At 46.7% G+C, this 19576-nt stretch overlaps 1 long non-coding RNA gene across 1 annotated transcript; it reads right to left on the bottom strand.

Moving 5' to 3' along the window:
- Positions 1-13914: 13914 nt before the first annotated feature.
- LOC133364988 (uncharacterized) lies at positions 13915-15798 on the bottom strand. The gene is made up of 2 exons (XR_009758076.1): positions 14716-15798; positions 13915-14508 (listed from the first exon to the last, which is right to left on the bottom strand). It is a non-coding gene; the product is annotated as an uncharacterized LOC133364988 (long non-coding RNA).
- Positions 15799-19576: the final 3778 nt, after the last annotated feature.

Below are 19576 nucleotides of genomic sequence, written 5' to 3'. Positions count from 1 at the left end.
GTAGTATCAGATGACTCCTTTCTCTATACAGTAGGGCCCCACTCATACGGCGGGTTACGTTCCAGACCCCTGCCAAAAAGCGAAACCTGCCAAAAAGTGGAACTCCATCAATAAAATGGCGCCTGATGCCAGAATAACGCCGTAAAAGCAGAACAAGCGCCGTATGAATGAGGCCTTACTCTAATTGAAAACCGCCGTATTAGCAGAACACCGAAAAGCGGGGCCCTACTGTACAAGTGAGGTAGCTTTCAGTGGTCTCTTCAGATAACAAAACAAGCACCAGAGCTATACATGCTAAAATCCCAAGCATCTGGATACATGCATCTAATAAATTCAAAGGCTGCTGTTCTATTGTTTCTCAACAATGTAAACTAGGCTTAAACTAGGGAGGCTCTGGTTATCTTTTTCTGGTCTATCAATTTTGGCTGCATCAAAACATACTTCATAATGCCCTGAAGAGCATTTGATGGTTATGCACAAATTGTGCATTTTTTGTTTATGTACTAGCCATTTGGTACAGTAAAGCCTCAGTGCTTTCATGTGTCACTTCCGCTTTGGAAACTATGAATATCAGGAGTAACAGATTGTGCATGCTGACTAAACAACCAAAATGGTATGCCCTGCAATTTCTTATATCTTAGGGATTAATTTGGTTATGAATCAAATGTGGGGAACCTTTGGCACTCCAGATATTGCTAAACTACAACTCCCATGAGCCCCAGCAAGCACGGCCAATGGCCAGGGATGATGGAAGTTGTGGTTCATCAATCATCTGGAGGGCCAAAAGTTCCCCATACCTGATACAAAAGGAGGAAAATATTTTGTTTTCATGATCTAGCTTTTCTTCAACTTGCAAGAGCTCCCTCTGGTGACAAATTGAGTTGATGTCAACTCGGAAACATTTATAAGGAGACTGATGCATGCAAAAATTCTTCATTCCAAAAATATAAAGTGAATGCTCCAACTATAATTTAGTTAAACACCTTGCCTACATGAGTTTTTAGTAGAATTAACATGGGGGTGGGGCTAGAACCCAAGTGGAATCCTTTTCAGTCTTTCTAAGCTTCCTGTGCAATCTGAAAATAAAAGCAAAGGGGATATTGATTAGGAAAGCATGTGGTGTTTTTTAGAAATCATTAAATAGGATTCTCTGTATTGATGTGGGCAGTGAGAGAGGAGTTTGGGCAACAAACTGCCCTTGGTAGTATGAGAGAGGCACATCCACTATACCCTCTACTCTTTCAAGAATGTCCCATCTCTTCCTGAGGACCAGCCATCACTCTCTGCAGCTATTTTCAGAAGATGTGTTTCATCTTGCCCTTAACTTATAAAGGAAGAACTAGACTTGATCAATTTGGGGCTGGGTAGGTAGTCCTGTGATATTGGTCCCTTCCAGAAAATTGGAGGGGGTTGTAACTATGGACACCCTACCCCCATGTCAGTGGTATTGATTCTGAATTGAAAGAACAGTTGGATCCAACTGCTAGTTGCCTTGGAACTGCAGGTGGGTGGCAACAGGATTTTCTGGGCCCAGAATACTGTATGTGGATTGGGCCCTCTGACCTACTTTCAAAAGAACACACAGATCTGCATAAAAGTTGCATATGATTTCTGCCAAATGCAAGTTTGTATCCTGCAGAGGGATCAAAAATAAACTCAGTGGCTGCACAAGTAATAAAAGAGTGTGTAACATCTCAGTAATTTTATTTTCATACTAGAAAAGGCTTAACCTTTGAATTTCTGCCTGCCACACAGCTGTTAATGGCACAAGAAGCAGGGAGAGCAAACCAACAGCTCTTTAGGATCCCAGGGAATTCCTATCACCTGGTGTCCAAACAACTCATCAATCATAGCTCTGACTTCACTCATTGGCTAAAAACACTGAAAGGTGGGAGCAGGCTGGCTCATCTCACAAAAACCATTTAGAAAAGTGCATGCATATTTTGCTTCATATCTTTCCAGAAAAGTTAGAGTCCTTTTTTAAAAAGAAAAGAAAGTTCAGTCTTGGCCTTCTGGCTCTGGGTCCAGTACATCAGTATCCCTATACCTGCCTCTCAGCAGCCCTGACTGCATATCCAAAGGAAAGCAGGGAGCTCTGATCCCCTCCATCTGCCAGAGGATTAAGACCCATCCTGGTCTCTTGAGTGCAAACTGTGTTAACTGCTTTTAATCTTTGCTGCCCTGGGCTCCTGCTGGGAGGAAGGGCGGAATATAAATCAAATAATAAATAAATAAATCTTGTATTTTTAAATTGTAATCTGCCCTAGGACCTCATGGTGAAAGATGGGTCAGAAATCTAATAAATAATAATAAATTACTGCTTGACTCTGTGTGTGTGAGAGAGAGAGAGTTTAGGGGCTTTTGCATTGTTACTTGTTGCTGGTAAAATGCCTTGAGAATCACAGTATACTTTAAGTATTCTTTATAGTGCTAACTGCTTTTGACTATTTTATGGTATCTTTTTAAAAACGACATGTTTAACTTGTAAATTGCTTTGAGACTTTTCTGTAAAAAGCAATTGATGTGTTTAATAAACAATTATACATAATAATTTTGATTGAAAGGCAAGGTATAAAAATTCTTAAAAGATAAATTAAAAACCTGACTTCTATAAACCACACAATGGTGATACCCTTATTTCTCAACCACATGTTTCAGAGTTTCCACAGTTAAGTGGGGCACACCAAAACAGATGCTATCATGCAAAACTCAAGCATCAATCCCTTATTTTGTCCTCAGTCTCTCTGGCACAGCATCACCAGCCTACCAAGGTTCATGCTAGAACAGAGGTTCCCAAACTGTACTCCTTGAACTTCATTCAGGTGGCCTGTGACATAGCTGTACATTGGTGGTTGAAGATGAGAGGTGGCACTTCCATCACATTAAAGGTTTGTCTTGATTTTTAATTGTATTTTAATTGCTTCTCTTATTTTTACTATTAATAGTAATATTTATTGTATTACTATTTGAATTCTACAGTATACGATAAAATAAAAAATAAAAAGCAACGCAAATACAATTTAAAAGCATACAGAGTCTAGCATAGTGTGCTACAATTGCTACAAGAAGCAAAAAGATCATTAAGTGCTCCCCTAAGACCACCAGCAATTTTCAAGAAGTCGGGGAGGGGGGGAGTTTGGGAACCATGCTAGAACATTGAACCGGTTATGGGGGAACCTTCTCATAATCTCATACGAGCATGCTATAGAGATGAGGAACTGTCTGCTGTGACAGTGGACAGAGCGGTTTGGGCTGTTAGGCTAAGCTGTCTTATGCATCTTGGTCGAATGGTGAGAGCAGGACAGAAATTAATAAATAAGCCTATAGTTGCCAAACAGAGAGCAACTATGCCGTATTTCAGTTTCTAAAGTGAACATGAAATACCAGGCATGTAGGATTCTTCCAATTAATCAGGCTCTGTTGATGACTGAAAGACTTTTTGGAAAGTTCCCTTCTAGACAGCAAGTGCCCAAACAAGTACTGTGCAAAGTTCACCTACCTTAGGCATAGCAAAGTGGACTAAAGTTTCTTGAAACACCCTGACATCCAAAGAGAGGACACCACCACTGCTAACGCTTTTCTTCTTCATATAGCTAATGTTTTACCACAATCATTTTTAATTACTGCAATTATTTTAAGATTTTGGTTCATGACACCCTGGGAAGTACAAAACAGGAAATATTTTATAGATATTAAGAGAGAATACATTATGACCCGCACTGGGGGGAGGGGATGATTAGAGAACAGCTGGTCCTTTTGTAGCGGAAAGACCCAGTGAGCAGAGAGGGATTTCCTTTTCTTTATGCTTCTGCAGGATGCAAAATGGAAACCAGTGTAACTTGCAGGAACTCAGCTGGATGCTGAGAGTTGCCAAAATAACCCACAATGCCTCAGCAGGCTGCTTTCACAAAATGTGCATGTCTGGTTGGTGAAAGAATATCCATTGGTTTTTCTCTATATTTTTGAAGCAATTATGTTAAACATTAAGTTTCTAAATGTAATTTATTCCTCCATTCCCTACCCACTCACTCAATAGCTCTAAATCCAATTGCATCTTGATTTGGAATATTGTTTTACCAAATTAATTAGAATATAAATCAGATTCCCGCACCCTCCAGGCTAGTTCTATTAGGGTTTAACTTCCTATCAACAGGAAGAAGAAGCTGTAAGTTGTTTTAAACTGATTTTAATATTGTTTTTAATTTCTATAGCCCACCTAGGACCTTATGTTGAAAGACAGGTAAGAAATGGAAATAACAAGAAGAAAAAGATTCCTGCTGAATCAGGCCAGTGGCCCATCTAGTCCAACATCTTGTTCTCACAGTGGCCAACTAGATGCTGATAGGAAGCCCACTAGCAGGATCTCAGTGCAAGAGTGCTCTCCCCTCCTGCAGTTTCCAGCAACCGGTATTCAGAGACATACTGTACTGCCTCCAACAGTGGAGGTGGAACATATGTGCATGCCAACTCATTCAAGGCTCCAGCTCAACTTGATGGGACTGTCATATAAGCCACTCTGAGTTTCCCCAGGGAAGAGCTGATTGTGTTATAAATGACACACTGAAAAAGCCCCCCCTTTTTTTAATTCCAGTAAAGCAACAGGGAGGCAGTCAGGGTCTACTCATGCTGCCTGAAGGGATGTCCCTGGCTGAGGAGTAATATCCCCACACTCATACCTTGCAGTGTGGGTCATAGTGAGGATTAGTCTTCTTTCAACTATGCTGTGTCTCAGCGGCTGGACTGAACCCAGCAATCTGTTGCCCTGTCTGAAAAGTTGGTGTTTAAAAAATTAATTGCAAGGCATTGTATATGTTACCTGAGCCCGTGAAGGGAAAAGAGATGCTTATTTCAAAAATTAAAAGTGAGGGGCTTTACCTTAGGGGCACAGGTAAAAAAAAAATGAACAGATGTTGCACCTTGCTGACTAAATGCATTTTTAATGGAGGCCCTCTGGAAGCAGAACCTTCAATAAGAAAAGTGAATAGTGAACATCTGGGAAATACTCCAGAGAGGAAAGGTTTATTTTATTTTGAGACTGCAGGGGGGGGCTAGGGGGGATTAATTGCTTTAGTAAATGAACAAAACTTTCAGTTTACGCCCAGTTTGGGAGCTGAAGAAAAACATGTTGCATGCTCCTCCCTAATCTGCAAACCCCTCACTCAGATCCTAAGGCAGTGGTGAGGGTGTGTGTTTATCTTGCTTCTTTGTAGTGGTCAGTTGAAGAAGCAGGCTGAATGTCTGGAATGGGGAAGATGTTCAACCCCCTCTACTCCTGGGATGCCTCTCCAAAGACATCACATATGCCCCAAACTTGCACCATGCTAGAGAGAAATGATCTTGCCCCAACAAGGTCATCAACCGGGTTTCTGATGTCACATTTGCCACATGGAAAGTGCCTACCACACGGCAAGCACCTCCTGTGCTGGTTTCAATTTATTGGCCGTTTATTAGGGGCCTTTTCCATTTGTGGCAAAGTAAATGCCACCAACTGCACACATAGGAATTTCCAAACAATATCCCAGAATACATCAGAGTGGTCTCCTAGAGCTATTGACCAAACATCCTTACAGCCAGTGGTATTCCGAAGCTCACTGCCTCCAAGCATGGAAACAGAACATCGCCATCATACTAGTAGCCATGGATACCTTCGTCTTCCATGAATTTGTCTAATCCTCTTTTAAAGCCACTCAGGCTGGTGGCCATCACTGCCTCTTGTGGCAGACTCGTAGCTAGTCTAAATGTTTGGGGAGGGACCAAAAAAAGTAGGAGGGAGAATGTTTTTTTGTAATAAATTTAACTGTTTGGTTTTGAGGTAAAACCTTGGAGGGCAGAAAAGTTTTAGGGAGACCAGCCCCCCAAGCTATGGGCCTGTCTTGTGGGAATGAATTCCATAGTTTAACAACGTGCTGTGGGAAGCTCTTTCTTTTGTCTGTCCTGAATCTTCCAACATTCCGGTTCATTGGATGTCCACAAGTTCTAGTGTTATGAGAGAGGGAGACAAACTTTTCTCTATCCACTTTCTCCATCCTATGCATAATTTCCTATCATGTTGCCTCTTACTCACCTCTTCTCAAAACTAAAAAGCCCCAAATGTGTCCATTTTTCCTCATAGGGCAGTTGCTGTATCCCCTTGAGCATTCTGTCTGTCAGACATTTTGTTATGCGTGTGGACACTGATTTATTTTGGGGGGCTCCACTCTGCTTGCAGAATACTGGATAACTCCTTGAAAGTTTGGACTAAAACCCAGAGCGGATTCCCTGCCTCACTGACATCTGAGCCACGAGTGTCCACTGCACCCACTGTTATGAAAATGAGACAAATAGCTGTTGGTGTGTTGCCAGCCCAACTGAGCTGACCTTGGGGCACATTCTGCATTACTTGAAGGAATGCTAACTCTTCAAGAGAGAGAAATCAACAGCTGGGCAGCCAATTTTCCTCCGTCTTCTCACTGCAGAAGCCCTGATAGCCTGTCCAGGAATCTCCAGTGGAACAAAGCCTAAAAACTAGAGAAGCCAGCAAAGTTCTCCCAAGCCAGTCTCAAAGATAAACTTCAGGGGCTCATAAAAGCCCACCTCAAAGAAAGGCAAGCTTTGCGAGCCCCCAAAGCATTTTCAGGCTTGGATCAAAATCTAATGGTCATGACTAATAGCCTTTAACAGACTCCTCCCTTGCATGGAGCTCAAGATCTCCAGCTCCATGGCTGAGCTCAAAATCTCCAGCTCCATGGCTGGGCTCAAGATCTCCAACTCCATGGCTGGGCTCAAGATCTCCAGCTCCATGGCTGGGCTCAAGATCTCCAGCTCCATGGCTGAGCTCAAGATCTCCAGCTCCATGGCTGGGCTCAAGATCTCCAGCTCCATGGCTGGGCTCAAGATCTCCAGCTCCATGGCTGGGCTCAAAATCTCCAGCTCCATGGCTGGGCTCAAGATCTCCAGCTCCATGGCTGGGCTCAAGATCTCCAGCTCCATGGCTGGGCTCAAGATCTCCAGCTCCATGGCTGGGCTCAAGATCTCCAGCTCCATGGCTGGGCTCAAGATCTCCAGCTCCATGGCTGGGCTCAAGATCTCCAACTCCATGGCTGGGCTCAAGATCTCCAGCTCCATGGCTGAGCTCAAGATCTCCAGCTCCATGGCTGAGCTCAAAATCTCCAGCTCCATGGCTGGGCTCAAGATCTCCAGCTCCATGGCTGGGCTCAAGATCTCCAGCTCCATGGCTGGGCTCAAGATCTCCAACTCCGTGGCTGGGCTCAAGATCTCCAACTCCATGGCTGGGCTCAAGATCTCCAGCTCCGTGGCTGGGCTCAAGATCTCCAGCTCCGTGGCTGGGCTCAAGATCTCCAGCTCCGTGGCTGGGCTCAAGATCTCCAGCTCCGTGGCTGGGCTCAAGATCTCCAACTCCATGGCTGGGCTCAAGATCTCCAGCTCCATGGCTGGGCTCAAGATCTCCAGCTCCATGGCTGGGCTCAAGATCTCCAGCTCCATGGCTGGGCTCAAGTTCTCCAACTCCATGGCTGGGCTCAAGATCTCCAGCTCCATGGCTGGGCTCAAGATCTCCAGCTCCATGGCTGTGCTCAAGTTCTCCAGCTCCATGGCTGGGCTCAAGATCTCCAACTCCATGGCTGGGCTCAAGATCTCCAGCTCCATGGCTGGGCTCAAGATCTCCAGCTCCATGGCTGGGCTCAAGATCTCCAGCTCCATGGCTGGGCTCAAGATCTCCAGCTCCATGGCTGGGCTCAAGATCTCCAGCTCCATGGCTGGGCTCAAGATCTCCAGCTCCATGGCTGGGCTCAAGATCTCCAGCTCCATGGCTGGGCTCAAGATCTCCAGCTCCATGGCTGGGCTCAAGATCTCCAACTCCATGGCTGGGCTCAAGATCTCCAGCTCCATGGCTGGGCTCAAGATCTCCAGCTCCATGGCTGGGCTCAAGATCTCCAACTCCATGGCTGGGCTCAAGATCTCCAGCTCCATGGCTGGGCTCAAGATCTCCAGCTCCATGGCTGGGCTCAAGATCTCCAACTCCATGGCTGGGCTCAAGATCTCCAGCTCCATGGCTGGGCTCAAGATCTCCAGCTCCATGGCTGGGCTCAAGTTCTCCAACTCCATGGTTGGGCTCCTTTATTTCCTCAACCACATTTTTGAAAAAGTCCCTCCAAGTCTCTCCACAGCACACAAGCACCTCAGTGCCTCTCTCCAGGGATCAGGATGCCTTCTTGCTCATCAAGGGCCCAGGCACAGTGCCATCGAAGGTTTTGCAAAATGAGTGGCATAGAGAAGCTGAGAAGGGAGTGCATGTTAGCTGTAGAAGATTTCCATGAAGCTCCTTGGGCTAAGTTCCCCATGGCTATTTTTAGAAAAACAAATCCAGGCAATCTGCTAACGAATAGATGTCTTTCAATTCCAGTGCCTAATTAATCACCAGCCTGTGTACTTACTAATGATGGGAGGGTAGGGCACAACATCATCCTAATTAATCAGCCTGGAAATGAACATCTCAGCTCCAGGAGGAAGAGGAGGGGGATGTTGCTCCTCGTTCCTTCCCCCTCCAAACCTCACTCCCTCACCCCCAAGTTAAGGGCATAGGAGGTCTGCTCTGCTCCTGAATGCTGCTGATTTCGCCAGATGGGTCAGAGGTGGATTTCTTCCCAAGTAGGCTGAGAAGAGGATTTTCCAGATCACCGCTAAAAATGAAAGTGGTGAAGTTAGTTTACAATGTTTTTATTTAACCTTTTCCCCAGAGGACCCTGACAGTTGCCTTTGGGCGTCTCTCATGGGCTGTTTGATGCAGAGAGCTGAAATGCATTGATACCTCAAATTTCTCCTTTACAAATGCTGATGTCAAATATTCTTCAGGTGCTTGACTGTTCCTCAGATTTTTCCTAAATATTGGTTATCAGTATTTTACACCCCATGATGTTCAATTTCACTATCTGAAAACAGACCGTTGATATTTTACATGATACCATATGAAATGGTATTTAATATTTCAGAGTATTCTAGGGTATGCTAGGGCAGTTCACACAGGGAAGTGTTGGTGCAACAAGGGCAGTTAACAAAATAATCACCTTTTGGGATTGTGTCGAGAGTACACCCAACATTCTCCTCCAGTTCTGAATTGCAGAGATCAAAACATCAAAATAACAACTAATTAGACAGCTTACCCACTAATATTGAGGAGCTTGTAATGATTGTATGAGAACCACTAGTGTATCATATGGGACAGAATATGATGGCATACAACAGTATTTCTGTAACAGCATTGCTTATCTTATAGCATTTGATGACATGCAATGGCAATTAGTATTTGATGGTTGACAGCCGAAATTCAATATTTGAGGGCTGTTGAGATCAAAATAATAATATGGGGTTCAGACTACATCAGTTGAACTTAGTTCTTGTTGAAATCAATTGGACTGAAGTCATGACTAACTTGTCTCATTTATTTCAATGAGGCCAATGTTCAACCAACTTGCAAAGCAAGCCTCTGCATCTCTACACAGAGGTAAGCTCCACTGAATTCAATGGGGCTTATTCTCAGGTAAGTAGGTATAGGATTGCATCCTTAGTCTGGATCCACCCAAATGTCTAAAGCATTCAAATTCAGAATTTTGCAGAAAAAGTTACTTTAAAAAGTTATATTCAAAATGTAAATTGAATTTTGTTTTGAAATTCCTCATTTGAAAATTTAACTGGTAAAATGGGAGAATTAATTGGATTTTGAACATTAGTCAATATTCAGTCCAGCTCCACAATGAAGGGTTTGAAGATTGATTCCAAAAGGGCAAAGTTATTTTAGATCCCAAATATGAACATGTCGTTGAAAGTGCTTGCCCCTTGTTTACACAGACAGAAACATCATTTTTCATTTTTCACTCCACAAGTCTAGAAATCCTGAAATAAACAAGCCCAGAAATTCTAATTCAGAATTTCCAAAGGAATAATAGGTGACATGAAGGTGGATTCCAGTACCTCTGTCAAGATCAGGAATGGATTACTTGTGGTTTTCTCTTGATTCAGGTGATCTCAGATGCCTTCTGCAGCTGCTGCATCTATATATTAATCTCTGTCTACCCATCATGATAATTGATGCAATAACTTTTTTTTGTTGTGCTGAATGTTGCACATGACTTGTTTGCGGGAAGCTTAGATGGACAGATGAAAATTGACCTGGCTCCTCTTACCCACTGACAAGTTCCAGTGGTATCTGACCTGTCAGCTGGGTCACAAAAACAGTGGTCCATATAGTTAAATATTGGGCTAGGCTGGGGCAAGACTGCAGTGTTCTTATTTTATTATGAGGCTATTTAAAATGCTTCTAGTTATTATTTTAAAATATTTCTTCCAAACTGATTCATACCAAATACAAAACAGCAGCAACAAAATCAATATTTATAATGAATTAGCAACATGAGAAGCAGCAATAAAAATTAATATAATCATTTAAAATGTCTGAACAAATGAAAAACTGAAAAGATTGCCATGGCAACACCAATCATAACTCTTTGGGGAAGGCATTCCAGAGTTGGGGTGCCACCACAGAAAAGACGCTGTCCTTGGGTTGCCATGTAAGGAGAGAACTAAGTGAAGAGTCTCAATCAAATATCTTAAGATGGAGGGGAAGGGGACCTGTGGTCCTTCAGATATTGCTGCATTCCAAATCCCATCAGCCCCAGCCAGGATGGTCAATAGTCAGGGATCATGGAAGTGGTATTCGAGGAACATCTGGAAGACTACAAATTACCCACCCCATCTTAAGAAGTGGCAAGTTGGTCTGGGGCTCCTTCAGGTCGTTGTGTCCCAAGTCCTTTAGACTTTTAAAGGGAAGTATTAGCACCTTGTACAGGTTTGGTGAGAGCCAGTGTGGCGTAGTGGTTAGAGTGTGGGACTACGACCTGAGACACCAGGGTTCGAATCCACACACAGCCATGAAGCTCCCTGGGTGACTTTGGGCCAGTCTCAGCCTCAGAGGAAGGCAATGGTAAACCCCCTCTGAATACCGCTTCATAGGGTCGCCATAAGTCAGGCGACTTGAAGGCAGCCCATTTACATTTTACCGGGTTTGGAAGCGAATAGGCGCCCCCTGCTGGATAAAGAGGGGTTGGAACTACTAGCCAACAGCAAGGAATACCATTTGAACGCCACTCCTGCAGGTTGGGGATGATCTTCAGAAAGGCGAGAATGTTCTGCTTTTCTTTCTAATGAATTAGATTTTTGCGAAGCGAGGCGTCCTGTTGATTAGTTCAGTCAGAACAACTTTTGGAGGATAGGAGGCTGAGTGGATAATTCAGTGTGAGCCAAAACCAGTTTTCCGAAAGAAAGAAAGAAAGAAAGAAAGAAAGAAAGAAAGAAAGAAAGAAAGAGGCGGCAGCATGTTATTTTAACAAACCCATCCTGCCTCCTGCCTGTCGGAAACTGGCCGGCTCGCCCGGCCCCTCTCTAGCAGGCCCGATCCAATCCTTCCCCTCGACTGTGGAAGGAATGCGCGTCTCCCCGGATCATTTGCAAAGCTTTCCCAACCTCATTCACGCGACTGGGGGGAAGGTGTTCAGACTCCCGCGGAGGAGCCAAGCTCGCATATTGACCTTTACAGGCAACCAAACTCCCCCGGGCCAGGGGCCAATTCTCCTTGGCAGAAGGGGACAGATGATGATGGCTGGACAGATGGACGCCGAGGCCTCTTTATCCTCATGTGCAGGGCCCACCCTGCCTAGTGGTGAGCGGCTCTGGCAAGGAGGCGTCTGCCCCCAAGCAGAAGTGTGTATGATAGCCTTCGCCAGCCTGGTGCCCTGCAGATGCTGTTGGACTACAACTCCCATCAGCCCTAGCCAATCATATCTGAAGGGCACCAGGTTGGCGAAGGCTTGTGTGTGTGTGTGTCTGGGGTGCAGGGGCGTAGCCCTCCGTGGTGGTGGGGTGTTGTAAAACCCTTACTTTTTTGGGAGCAGGGTCTCAGTCAGGTCCCTATGTATGAGCCAATCAGCGTGAAAAGGGAGTGTGTTAGCCAATGAGAAGAGTCCTTGTCCTTTTGAGCTGACTGGAGCCAACCAGGCTGATGTTGGCTGTGTGTGTTTGTGCTTGCTAAATTTAGTTTAAAGCAGCACCACAGCAGCAGAGAAACAGCAGATGTTGAAATGCGAGTGTGCCAGCGCGTGTGTGCGTTTACCTAAGAAGGCTTTTACCCTGCATCAGTATCACTGAGACTTGAGACTTAGTAAAATAAGAAAAGCTAGTTTATTTGTAGAAATACATAGTAGATAGAAAGGCAAACCTAGTTCTAACTAAGTTGGAGGCGTTACTCCCAAGTGCTGGAGTTAGCCCCATGCTAGGAGAGAGAGCAGAGACAAAGAGAAGAAAGAAGTGGAAAGAGCAGAAGGAGGAGGGGCAGGTAAGCTTCCCTAAAGATGTAACAGTCTAGCGACAGAAGGAAGTCAGTCAGAGCATCATAGGTAAAGGTAAACAAGCCTATCCATCTGGAGGACCCTAGCTCTATCTGGAGCACAAACAAAAGAACAAAACAGGAGTTGCTCTTGCCCCACTTCCAACAGGTGAAAGGTGAGTTTTCCACTGAGAAGACTCTTCTTGGTAGCTAACACACAGCTCCCCCTTTCATGCTGATTGACTCCTAGGGACATCTGTTGCAGTGGAGTGTAGACTCCCAAGATGACAGGAAAAGCAAGGGAGACAAAGGGAAGTGGGAAAGGGGGAGTGGCTATGTGGGGTGACTATTATGAAGGGACCCTGCACTTCTGACTTTGCCACTACACTACTGCAGTGGGGTGAAACTGGGTCCCAACAGGAATTTGAGTCAATTGGCTCATTAACAGCCAGCGATCGCCTCTTTTAAAGCATGCCAAAATCCTGGTAAGCCCTTATCCTGCAGCAGACCCAGTCCTTTGGCAAGCAAACTATTTGGGGATGCGATTTACTTATTTCAAAAAGCAAATGTTCCAGTGAGCGTCAGCTAAAGTACAAAGTAAATCCCCCCAATCCACAGAATGGGCATGTTGCGCGCACACGCACACACAGGGCACGGTTCGCTATATCAGAAACACCAACAAAGCCAATTTATCGCGCAATACTCTGCATGCCTACTCATAACAGCCTGCTGGGTCAGGCCAACCAACGGCCCATCGAGTTCTCACAGTGGCCAACCAGATGCCCACAGGGAAGACCCAAGAGCACTCACCCCACTTCTCCTCCCCCCAAGTTCAAAGAACGAAGCCCAATGAAGTTTAAGTATACTGGCTTGCTGTCTAACTGCACAAGTTTACTCAGGAGCTAAACTAAACGAGTACATGGGATTAGGATTGTAAAGCCCCAACCTCCAAATATGAACGCAAGAGATGGTCTGACATTTTTGCTCTTGTGGCCCGATCCTCTGGGCCTGCCTTTACTTAGAAGTCGCCATGGAGCACGGCGGCATTTACTCCCGAGAAAGCACGGTCAGGGTTGCAGCCTCAGAGTTCATTAGGAAATGAACAATATTTCATATTTAACCATAGATAGATTAGATAAATAGATAGATATTTGCCTTTCCTTAACTTTTTTAATCTTTTAATCTGTATTTTAATTTTTGTAGTATTTATTTTGTTTTTGCTGTGCTTTTCGTTGTTTGTTTGTATATGTTTTTGTATTTTTATTATGATATATTGTATTTTATTTTGTTTGTTCACCGCCCTGAGAGCTATTTCGCTAAGGGCGGTATATAAATTGAAATAATAAATAAATAAATAAATTTCCTATAAAATGTAATTTAACATAAACTGTTGCTATTGTCGGAATTTCTCTATTGAGATGCGTAGCAGAGTTGCGTAGCGCTGCGGAACAGAGAGTATTGAGCGAGCTTAGTGTGTGTATGTTTGAATCTTTGCTAAGATACTACCTTCCCTGCAAATTAGTCAGACAGAGACTTTAAGCTTTAAAATAAGAAACAACTACTTTATTCTGGAAGTACATGCTGGATAGGAAAGAGTTCTATATCTAGCTAACTGGCTATGCTGGAGCAGCCTGCACTGGTCCCAGTGCTGGCCCTCATCCTGGTTGAGAGGAGAGAGAAAGAGAAGATGTGGATCATCCTGTTGCTTATCAGCCTAGCAGGAAGGGAAGAGATGGCAGGATCAAAGGGATAGGTATAGCCTCAACCAGCAAGAGGTCTAGCTCTCTAGCTACCCTTATTAACCCCATGCAGCCTCAACCCACCAAGTTGGAGTTGAACCTTACATTCCAACAGCTATAACTAGGAATTTGGTTGATCGTCTAACAAGCTGTGGAAGGGGGTGGGGCGGAGAGACACACTTATTTGTTCGAGCAACTGCCAGGAATAGCGGAGAAGTGAATCGAGGGGTCGGATGGGCCTTCGATTTCTCCGCCACCGCCACCGCCACCGCCGGGCCCTTCAGGAGTTTTAGCCGGGGCGGCAAATGGAGGCAAGTGCGCACGCCCAGGCGAGCCGGAACAATGTTCGCCTCCCACCGGCCAGGCCGGGAGGATGGCGGCCATGAGATGCGCCTCCTGGCAAGCAGGAAACAACGGCAGCTTAGAGAGAAACCTGGGGGGTAGCGATGCGCCATGGCAGGCAGCGGCCGGGCAGCCGCCTGGAGCAGCTCCGGACCAGGAGCTGGCCTAGCCTGGCCCGCGTCGGCTTCAAGGCAGAGGGAAGCCCTCCGCGGGTTCCTGCTCTCTGGCCCTCCCTGGGTTCCCTGCGCCGAGAGGGCTAACCTTGCGCCGACGGGGCGGGCAGCAAGCGACGGCGCCCCTCCCGGCGTCGGTGGCGATCCGGGTCAGCAGCGGCAGCGGAGAGTGCCTCTGCCCGCTTTCTCCCCCACACCCGCCGCCGAGGCCCTGTCTGGCACCTCCCCAGGCGCTTGCGGCCGGGCCAAGGGAGGAAGCGGCTCCAGGCTGCAAGCGCCTTTCCCGCTTGGCCGACGCCCGGGGGGGGGGGAGGGAGGATCGGCGCTCCCACCTCCCAGCCGGCAGACTCGTATTTTGAAAGCGCGCTCGCTCGCTCGCTCGCTTTCCCTCTCCCCGCCCTGGTGCCGCAGGATCCGAAAGGGGTCAAGTGTCACTTCCTCTCCCAGTCAATCTCCGATATCCCTTGTAAGGTTTTCGCAGGGACGAATTCATTACGCCGCGCCAGTTGAATGGGGAAGGGGAGCCCCGCGATGGGCGATCAATCGCTTCCCCTAATCGCTCCTTGTGCCCACTGACCTAGGAAAGGATGCGGGGGCGTGGAAGAGGGGCGAGGGCCTGAAGCGGGTCCATGGCTGCCGGCTTGGTTTTGTTTCCCTTCGCCCTGTTTTTATGGTCTTAAAAGATTGGCTTGGGTAGGGACGGAGATGTAAATCAGCACTTCCCTTTCCTCCTCCCCCTTGGTTCACTGGGTTGTTTGGGACAATACCAACAAAAATAAAGGGCCGATTCCACACACCCCCTTTTTTTTGCGTACTGTGTTTTAAGAGCAGGGATTTTATAAAGGTCAGGCATGAAGGTGGGTAGCAAGTGCGGTTTTCCTGCCGTCTCAGCAAGGACGCCCATTTTTTCACGCTTGGAAGGGTGACTCGGGAATGTAAAGTTGCTTTTGAAATTCCAGGGTTGGAAAGTTACGGGACTGAAAACGAAACTCTTTTAAGTTGCGGCCTGACAACCAGAGCCGAGTCCGCCTGGCAGTCCTCGCCCCACCCCACCTACCCCACCCCGGTAAGAGAAGTTCGCCTCCGTCATCTACTCCAGACGGGCTCCATTGGCCAGAACAGGCCGCCCCACAGCCGAGTCCAGACGCCAGGCCAGTTTAGGAAGCTGTTATCTCCCCCACCACCACCTTTTCGCTTATTAGCTTCTTTCTGGACTGGCTTCGGAGGGCGTGTATCTCCTTAGAAAGGAGGCCTCTCATTGGCTTAACCGAGTTCTGAATCTAGGCCTGCAACGGCGAGCGAGAGGCTGCCATAGCTAGGAGGCGCCTCCAAGCGCCATAGACCCGTTGGTGGCTGCCAAGGAGTGGGCAGTGCCTGCCTGCCCCGAGGAACCGCAGCTGCTTGGCATATCTTGGCCATCTCGGCGATGGCTTTTTTTTTTACCGTTGTTCTCCAGCGGTCGTGAAGGAGAACGCGCGGTCCGAAAGCTTGCTCAGCCTTGCTGGCCAAGGGAACGTCTCCTTTGCTCTGCTCGCCCCCAGGTGGCGTAACACTTGCTGCAAGCCACCCGCTTTTGCAAAATGCCAACTGCTTCTTTGCGGGCGTGTGTGGGTGTGAGGGTATTGGTGTTGTTAAGAATCGGTTGATCAAATCGGGCGGAACAGACAGACAACTCAGAAAGGGCTGCACCAACCCAAAGCAAACAGTTTTCCGGCTTTGAAAACAATTAGCAGCACAAATGGTTTGCCCGGGGTGTGAGGGCGGGAACGAGCACCCAAGGCCGTGCAAACGGAGCTGACCCGGGCAGGACATTTTAAACACCACATATTCCCCCGCCCCGTGTTTCTGAAGGTGTGTCCCAAAACATGGTAGAAATTAAGCCAGTGTTTTTTTTCATGGAAAAGCCCTGTTGCATGCAACGCCATTATTTTGAATGGTTCAGATCTCTTGCACGCCTATCGGGAAGTTCTCCTCAGCTTTTCACCTTGGCTTGAGAGATGCATCCCTGCATACAGGCAAGCTGGAGAGTGCCAGATTCCACCCCAGAGACTGGGGCGCTGGAAAGCATAGTGGACCCAGGGCCCGCTTCAAAAGAGGCATCCGACGTGGGAGCAGGAAATCCCAAGAGTGCCATCCGAAGTAGGCTCACTCCGTGGTCAATTCAATGTGCTTTTCTTAACTATTAAGAAGCGCGGCCTTGGAAGGGAAGGTTTGGAGAGGAGTTGATTCCTTCTAGGTAGAAACATTTATTATAATTGTTGGACGACACGGCGAACCATTTTGTTGCTTCTTTCAGTGTATACGGTTTAATAAGCGAATCGAGTGTGCAGCGCTGGCCCATTGCAATCGGAGGGGGCTTTTGCCCCTGATGAGAGACACGATCCAACGGGAAGAAGCTCCTACGCAGGTCTCCTTCCTTTCAAAAGGAGGCCAACCCGTTGGAAGAGGGCGTCTCTCTAGCGAGTTGAGAACCAGCCTCCAAGCGTTCCTTCTGCATCTAATGGCAACCCGGAAAATGCAATACCAGAACTAAAAACTCAGATTTCCCCGAGCCTGTTCTGCACTCCTGAATCGTTCTGAAATCCAAACAAATGATTTAAGTGGGGTTAAGGATGGAGTCCGTATTTGCAGAGCAAGGACGATTAGAAGAGTTCGCCTAAAAACGCCAGCGAAATGAGAACGCCTTCTTTGCGATGCCTGCTATTGAAATTAGGCGTCCGATGCCCGCTCTTTAAAATGGGACGTTGTTTAAAAAGACAGCCTTATTCGGTGTAATCGGCATCCCACTGAATGGAGGGGAAGTCCTCCCCGCCTCCCTCCCCCCGCCCCGATTCTCATTTCAGTGGGTCCGGATATCGCTCCATTGCAAAAATATTTAATCATACAGATTTCCTGCTGAAATATTTCTCCGTGAGCACAGTCTTGTCCTTTAAACATGTCGAAAATCACAAAACCTGATTAAAAACTAATAGAAGCGCCGTGTTTTGTTAATTTTTCGAACTGGCTATATATATCTCCCCCTTCCTTTCCTTCCTCCGCCACCAATACGGAAGCAAGTTCATTTCAATTTTCTCTCCTCCCCTCCCCCCCACACGCATTAGATGAGAGATTTCTCCTGGCTGCCAGGACTTTAAATACGATGTGTCAGGATGCGCAGCTAATGTTGTTTTAGCAGACAAGTGGTAATAACAAAACTATTTATGCAAGCCCATTAGAACAGCCACAGGAGAAACCTGGCCTGGTAGTTAAATTTTCTGAGCCAGAAAATTAAAAACAAGTATTTAACTTTGCAATTTTGAACCCACGGCTGCAACCGCCCTCCAACTTTTACCGTGCATGGTCAAGGAGCGATTTTCCCAGCTCCGTCCAGACTACCCAAGGGAAGTGGGTCGGATGCGAGTTAAACAGGGAGTCCTAGGAGATGGGCTCAATCCTCTCCTCGTAGGCAAGGGCAGTCTAATGTGGGGGGTGTTCACGCACTTTAATGATGGCAAAAGCAGAATCTTTAATGGAGGCAGGTTTTAAAAGGGGGGGCAATTAACATTTTTGGGGATCGACTCTTGGCCCCTTTGGCCCTTGAATTATGTTTTTCCCCCATAAGGGGCGGCACGAAAGGAAGTCTAATATCAGCACGTTTGTGAACTCTCCCCCAACCAGAGACCAGCAAGCGGCTGAATGCGGAGTAGACGCATCCACCATTCCTGGGTCTCTGCGTGTGCCCGCACCGTCGCGGGGGAGAGTTGCACAACCGGCTGCTCTTTGACAGATACCAAGCAGCGCTCCAACAGAGCCCTCCTTGTTACCTCGCCACGCATATGAGCGTAATCCCTATTGATAAGATCTTCTCCCTGCCAAGGCAAACTTACAGTATCGACCCCAGCTGCAGGTCGGCACCATCGGAAGGAGAATCCGCCGGCTGGTCAAGGCCAAAGCCTCGAACTGAGTTGCCCCAGTTTGCTTCTGGACATTTTCTAACTTTATGGGGGGCGGGGGGCGGGCTTTCCCAAGGAAAGGCATTGCTTTATTTTGCTCAGTAAGAAATACTATGCCACCATCCCAATCTCTCTTTCTCTGGTCTTATATTTAGGAAGCGTAAGATCATTTTGGTTCAATTCACCGGCCTGCCCACACGAACAAGGGATTCTAAAGGATGGCTCATCGGTGTCTTGTTAAACCGAAGTACTAAGGTTTTAAAGTGTCACAAGAGGAAAGGTTTTACATTTCCACCTCCCTTTTGTCATCGAGACTCATAGTTAAATTAGACCACAGAAACTGATTTATTTCCCTTGAGCCCGCTGGGAGTAACGTGGCTTAAGCCCAGCGCTTTGAGTTTAACGGGGTGGCGAACGGGCCGGATACAGACTTTACAGCATCATTTTGCCAACTTCTTGAACTCAGGACCACTACCTCGTAGACCAACCGTTCAGGAGAAATCAAAACAAAGAGCCAAATCTAGTTAAAGCCAAACACTTTGAAGTTTTAATAGTTTCCTTTTAATAGGAGAGTTAATGCCTACCTAAGGCTTTCCTTAGGAACCCATGCGAGGCTCCGAGGGGCTTAACTTTGACTGGGCCGGCTCCTAATTTTAACAGATACACATCCTACCTATCAGGTCATTATTTTTATTCAGGTTTCCTGCTTTGTTAACCTGCACATCCTGTTTCTTTGTTTATAAATCCAATCAGTAAAGGAACCCATGACGCCCGATTAATTTTTTTTGTCTGAAACAAAACTGGAGCTTCTTCATTCAGCTGAATGAGGGATGGAATCGCCTGAAAGTAAGGCCAGTAGTGAGAGGAAGAGACGGCTTTGTTTCCCCCCCCCCCCATATTAACACCCCCTTCCTTCCCACTGACTGACTGATAGTTTCTCCTCCTTAGTCGCGTCCCCTCCGAGGTTCAGCTTGCTGCAGCTGAGCGCCGTGGCGCTTCCGAGTAAACCTCCATATT

This window comes from Rhineura floridana, chromosome 10 (assembly GCF_030035675.1).
Source record: "Rhineura floridana isolate rRhiFlo1 chromosome 10, rRhiFlo1.hap2, whole genome shotgun sequence".
In the NCBI taxonomy this organism is placed as follows: Eukaryota; Metazoa; Chordata; class Lepidosauria; order Squamata; family Rhineuridae; genus Rhineura; species Rhineura floridana.
Note: the sequence above shows the minus strand (reverse complement) of the source record. Positions and strands in the feature narration are given on the sequence as shown.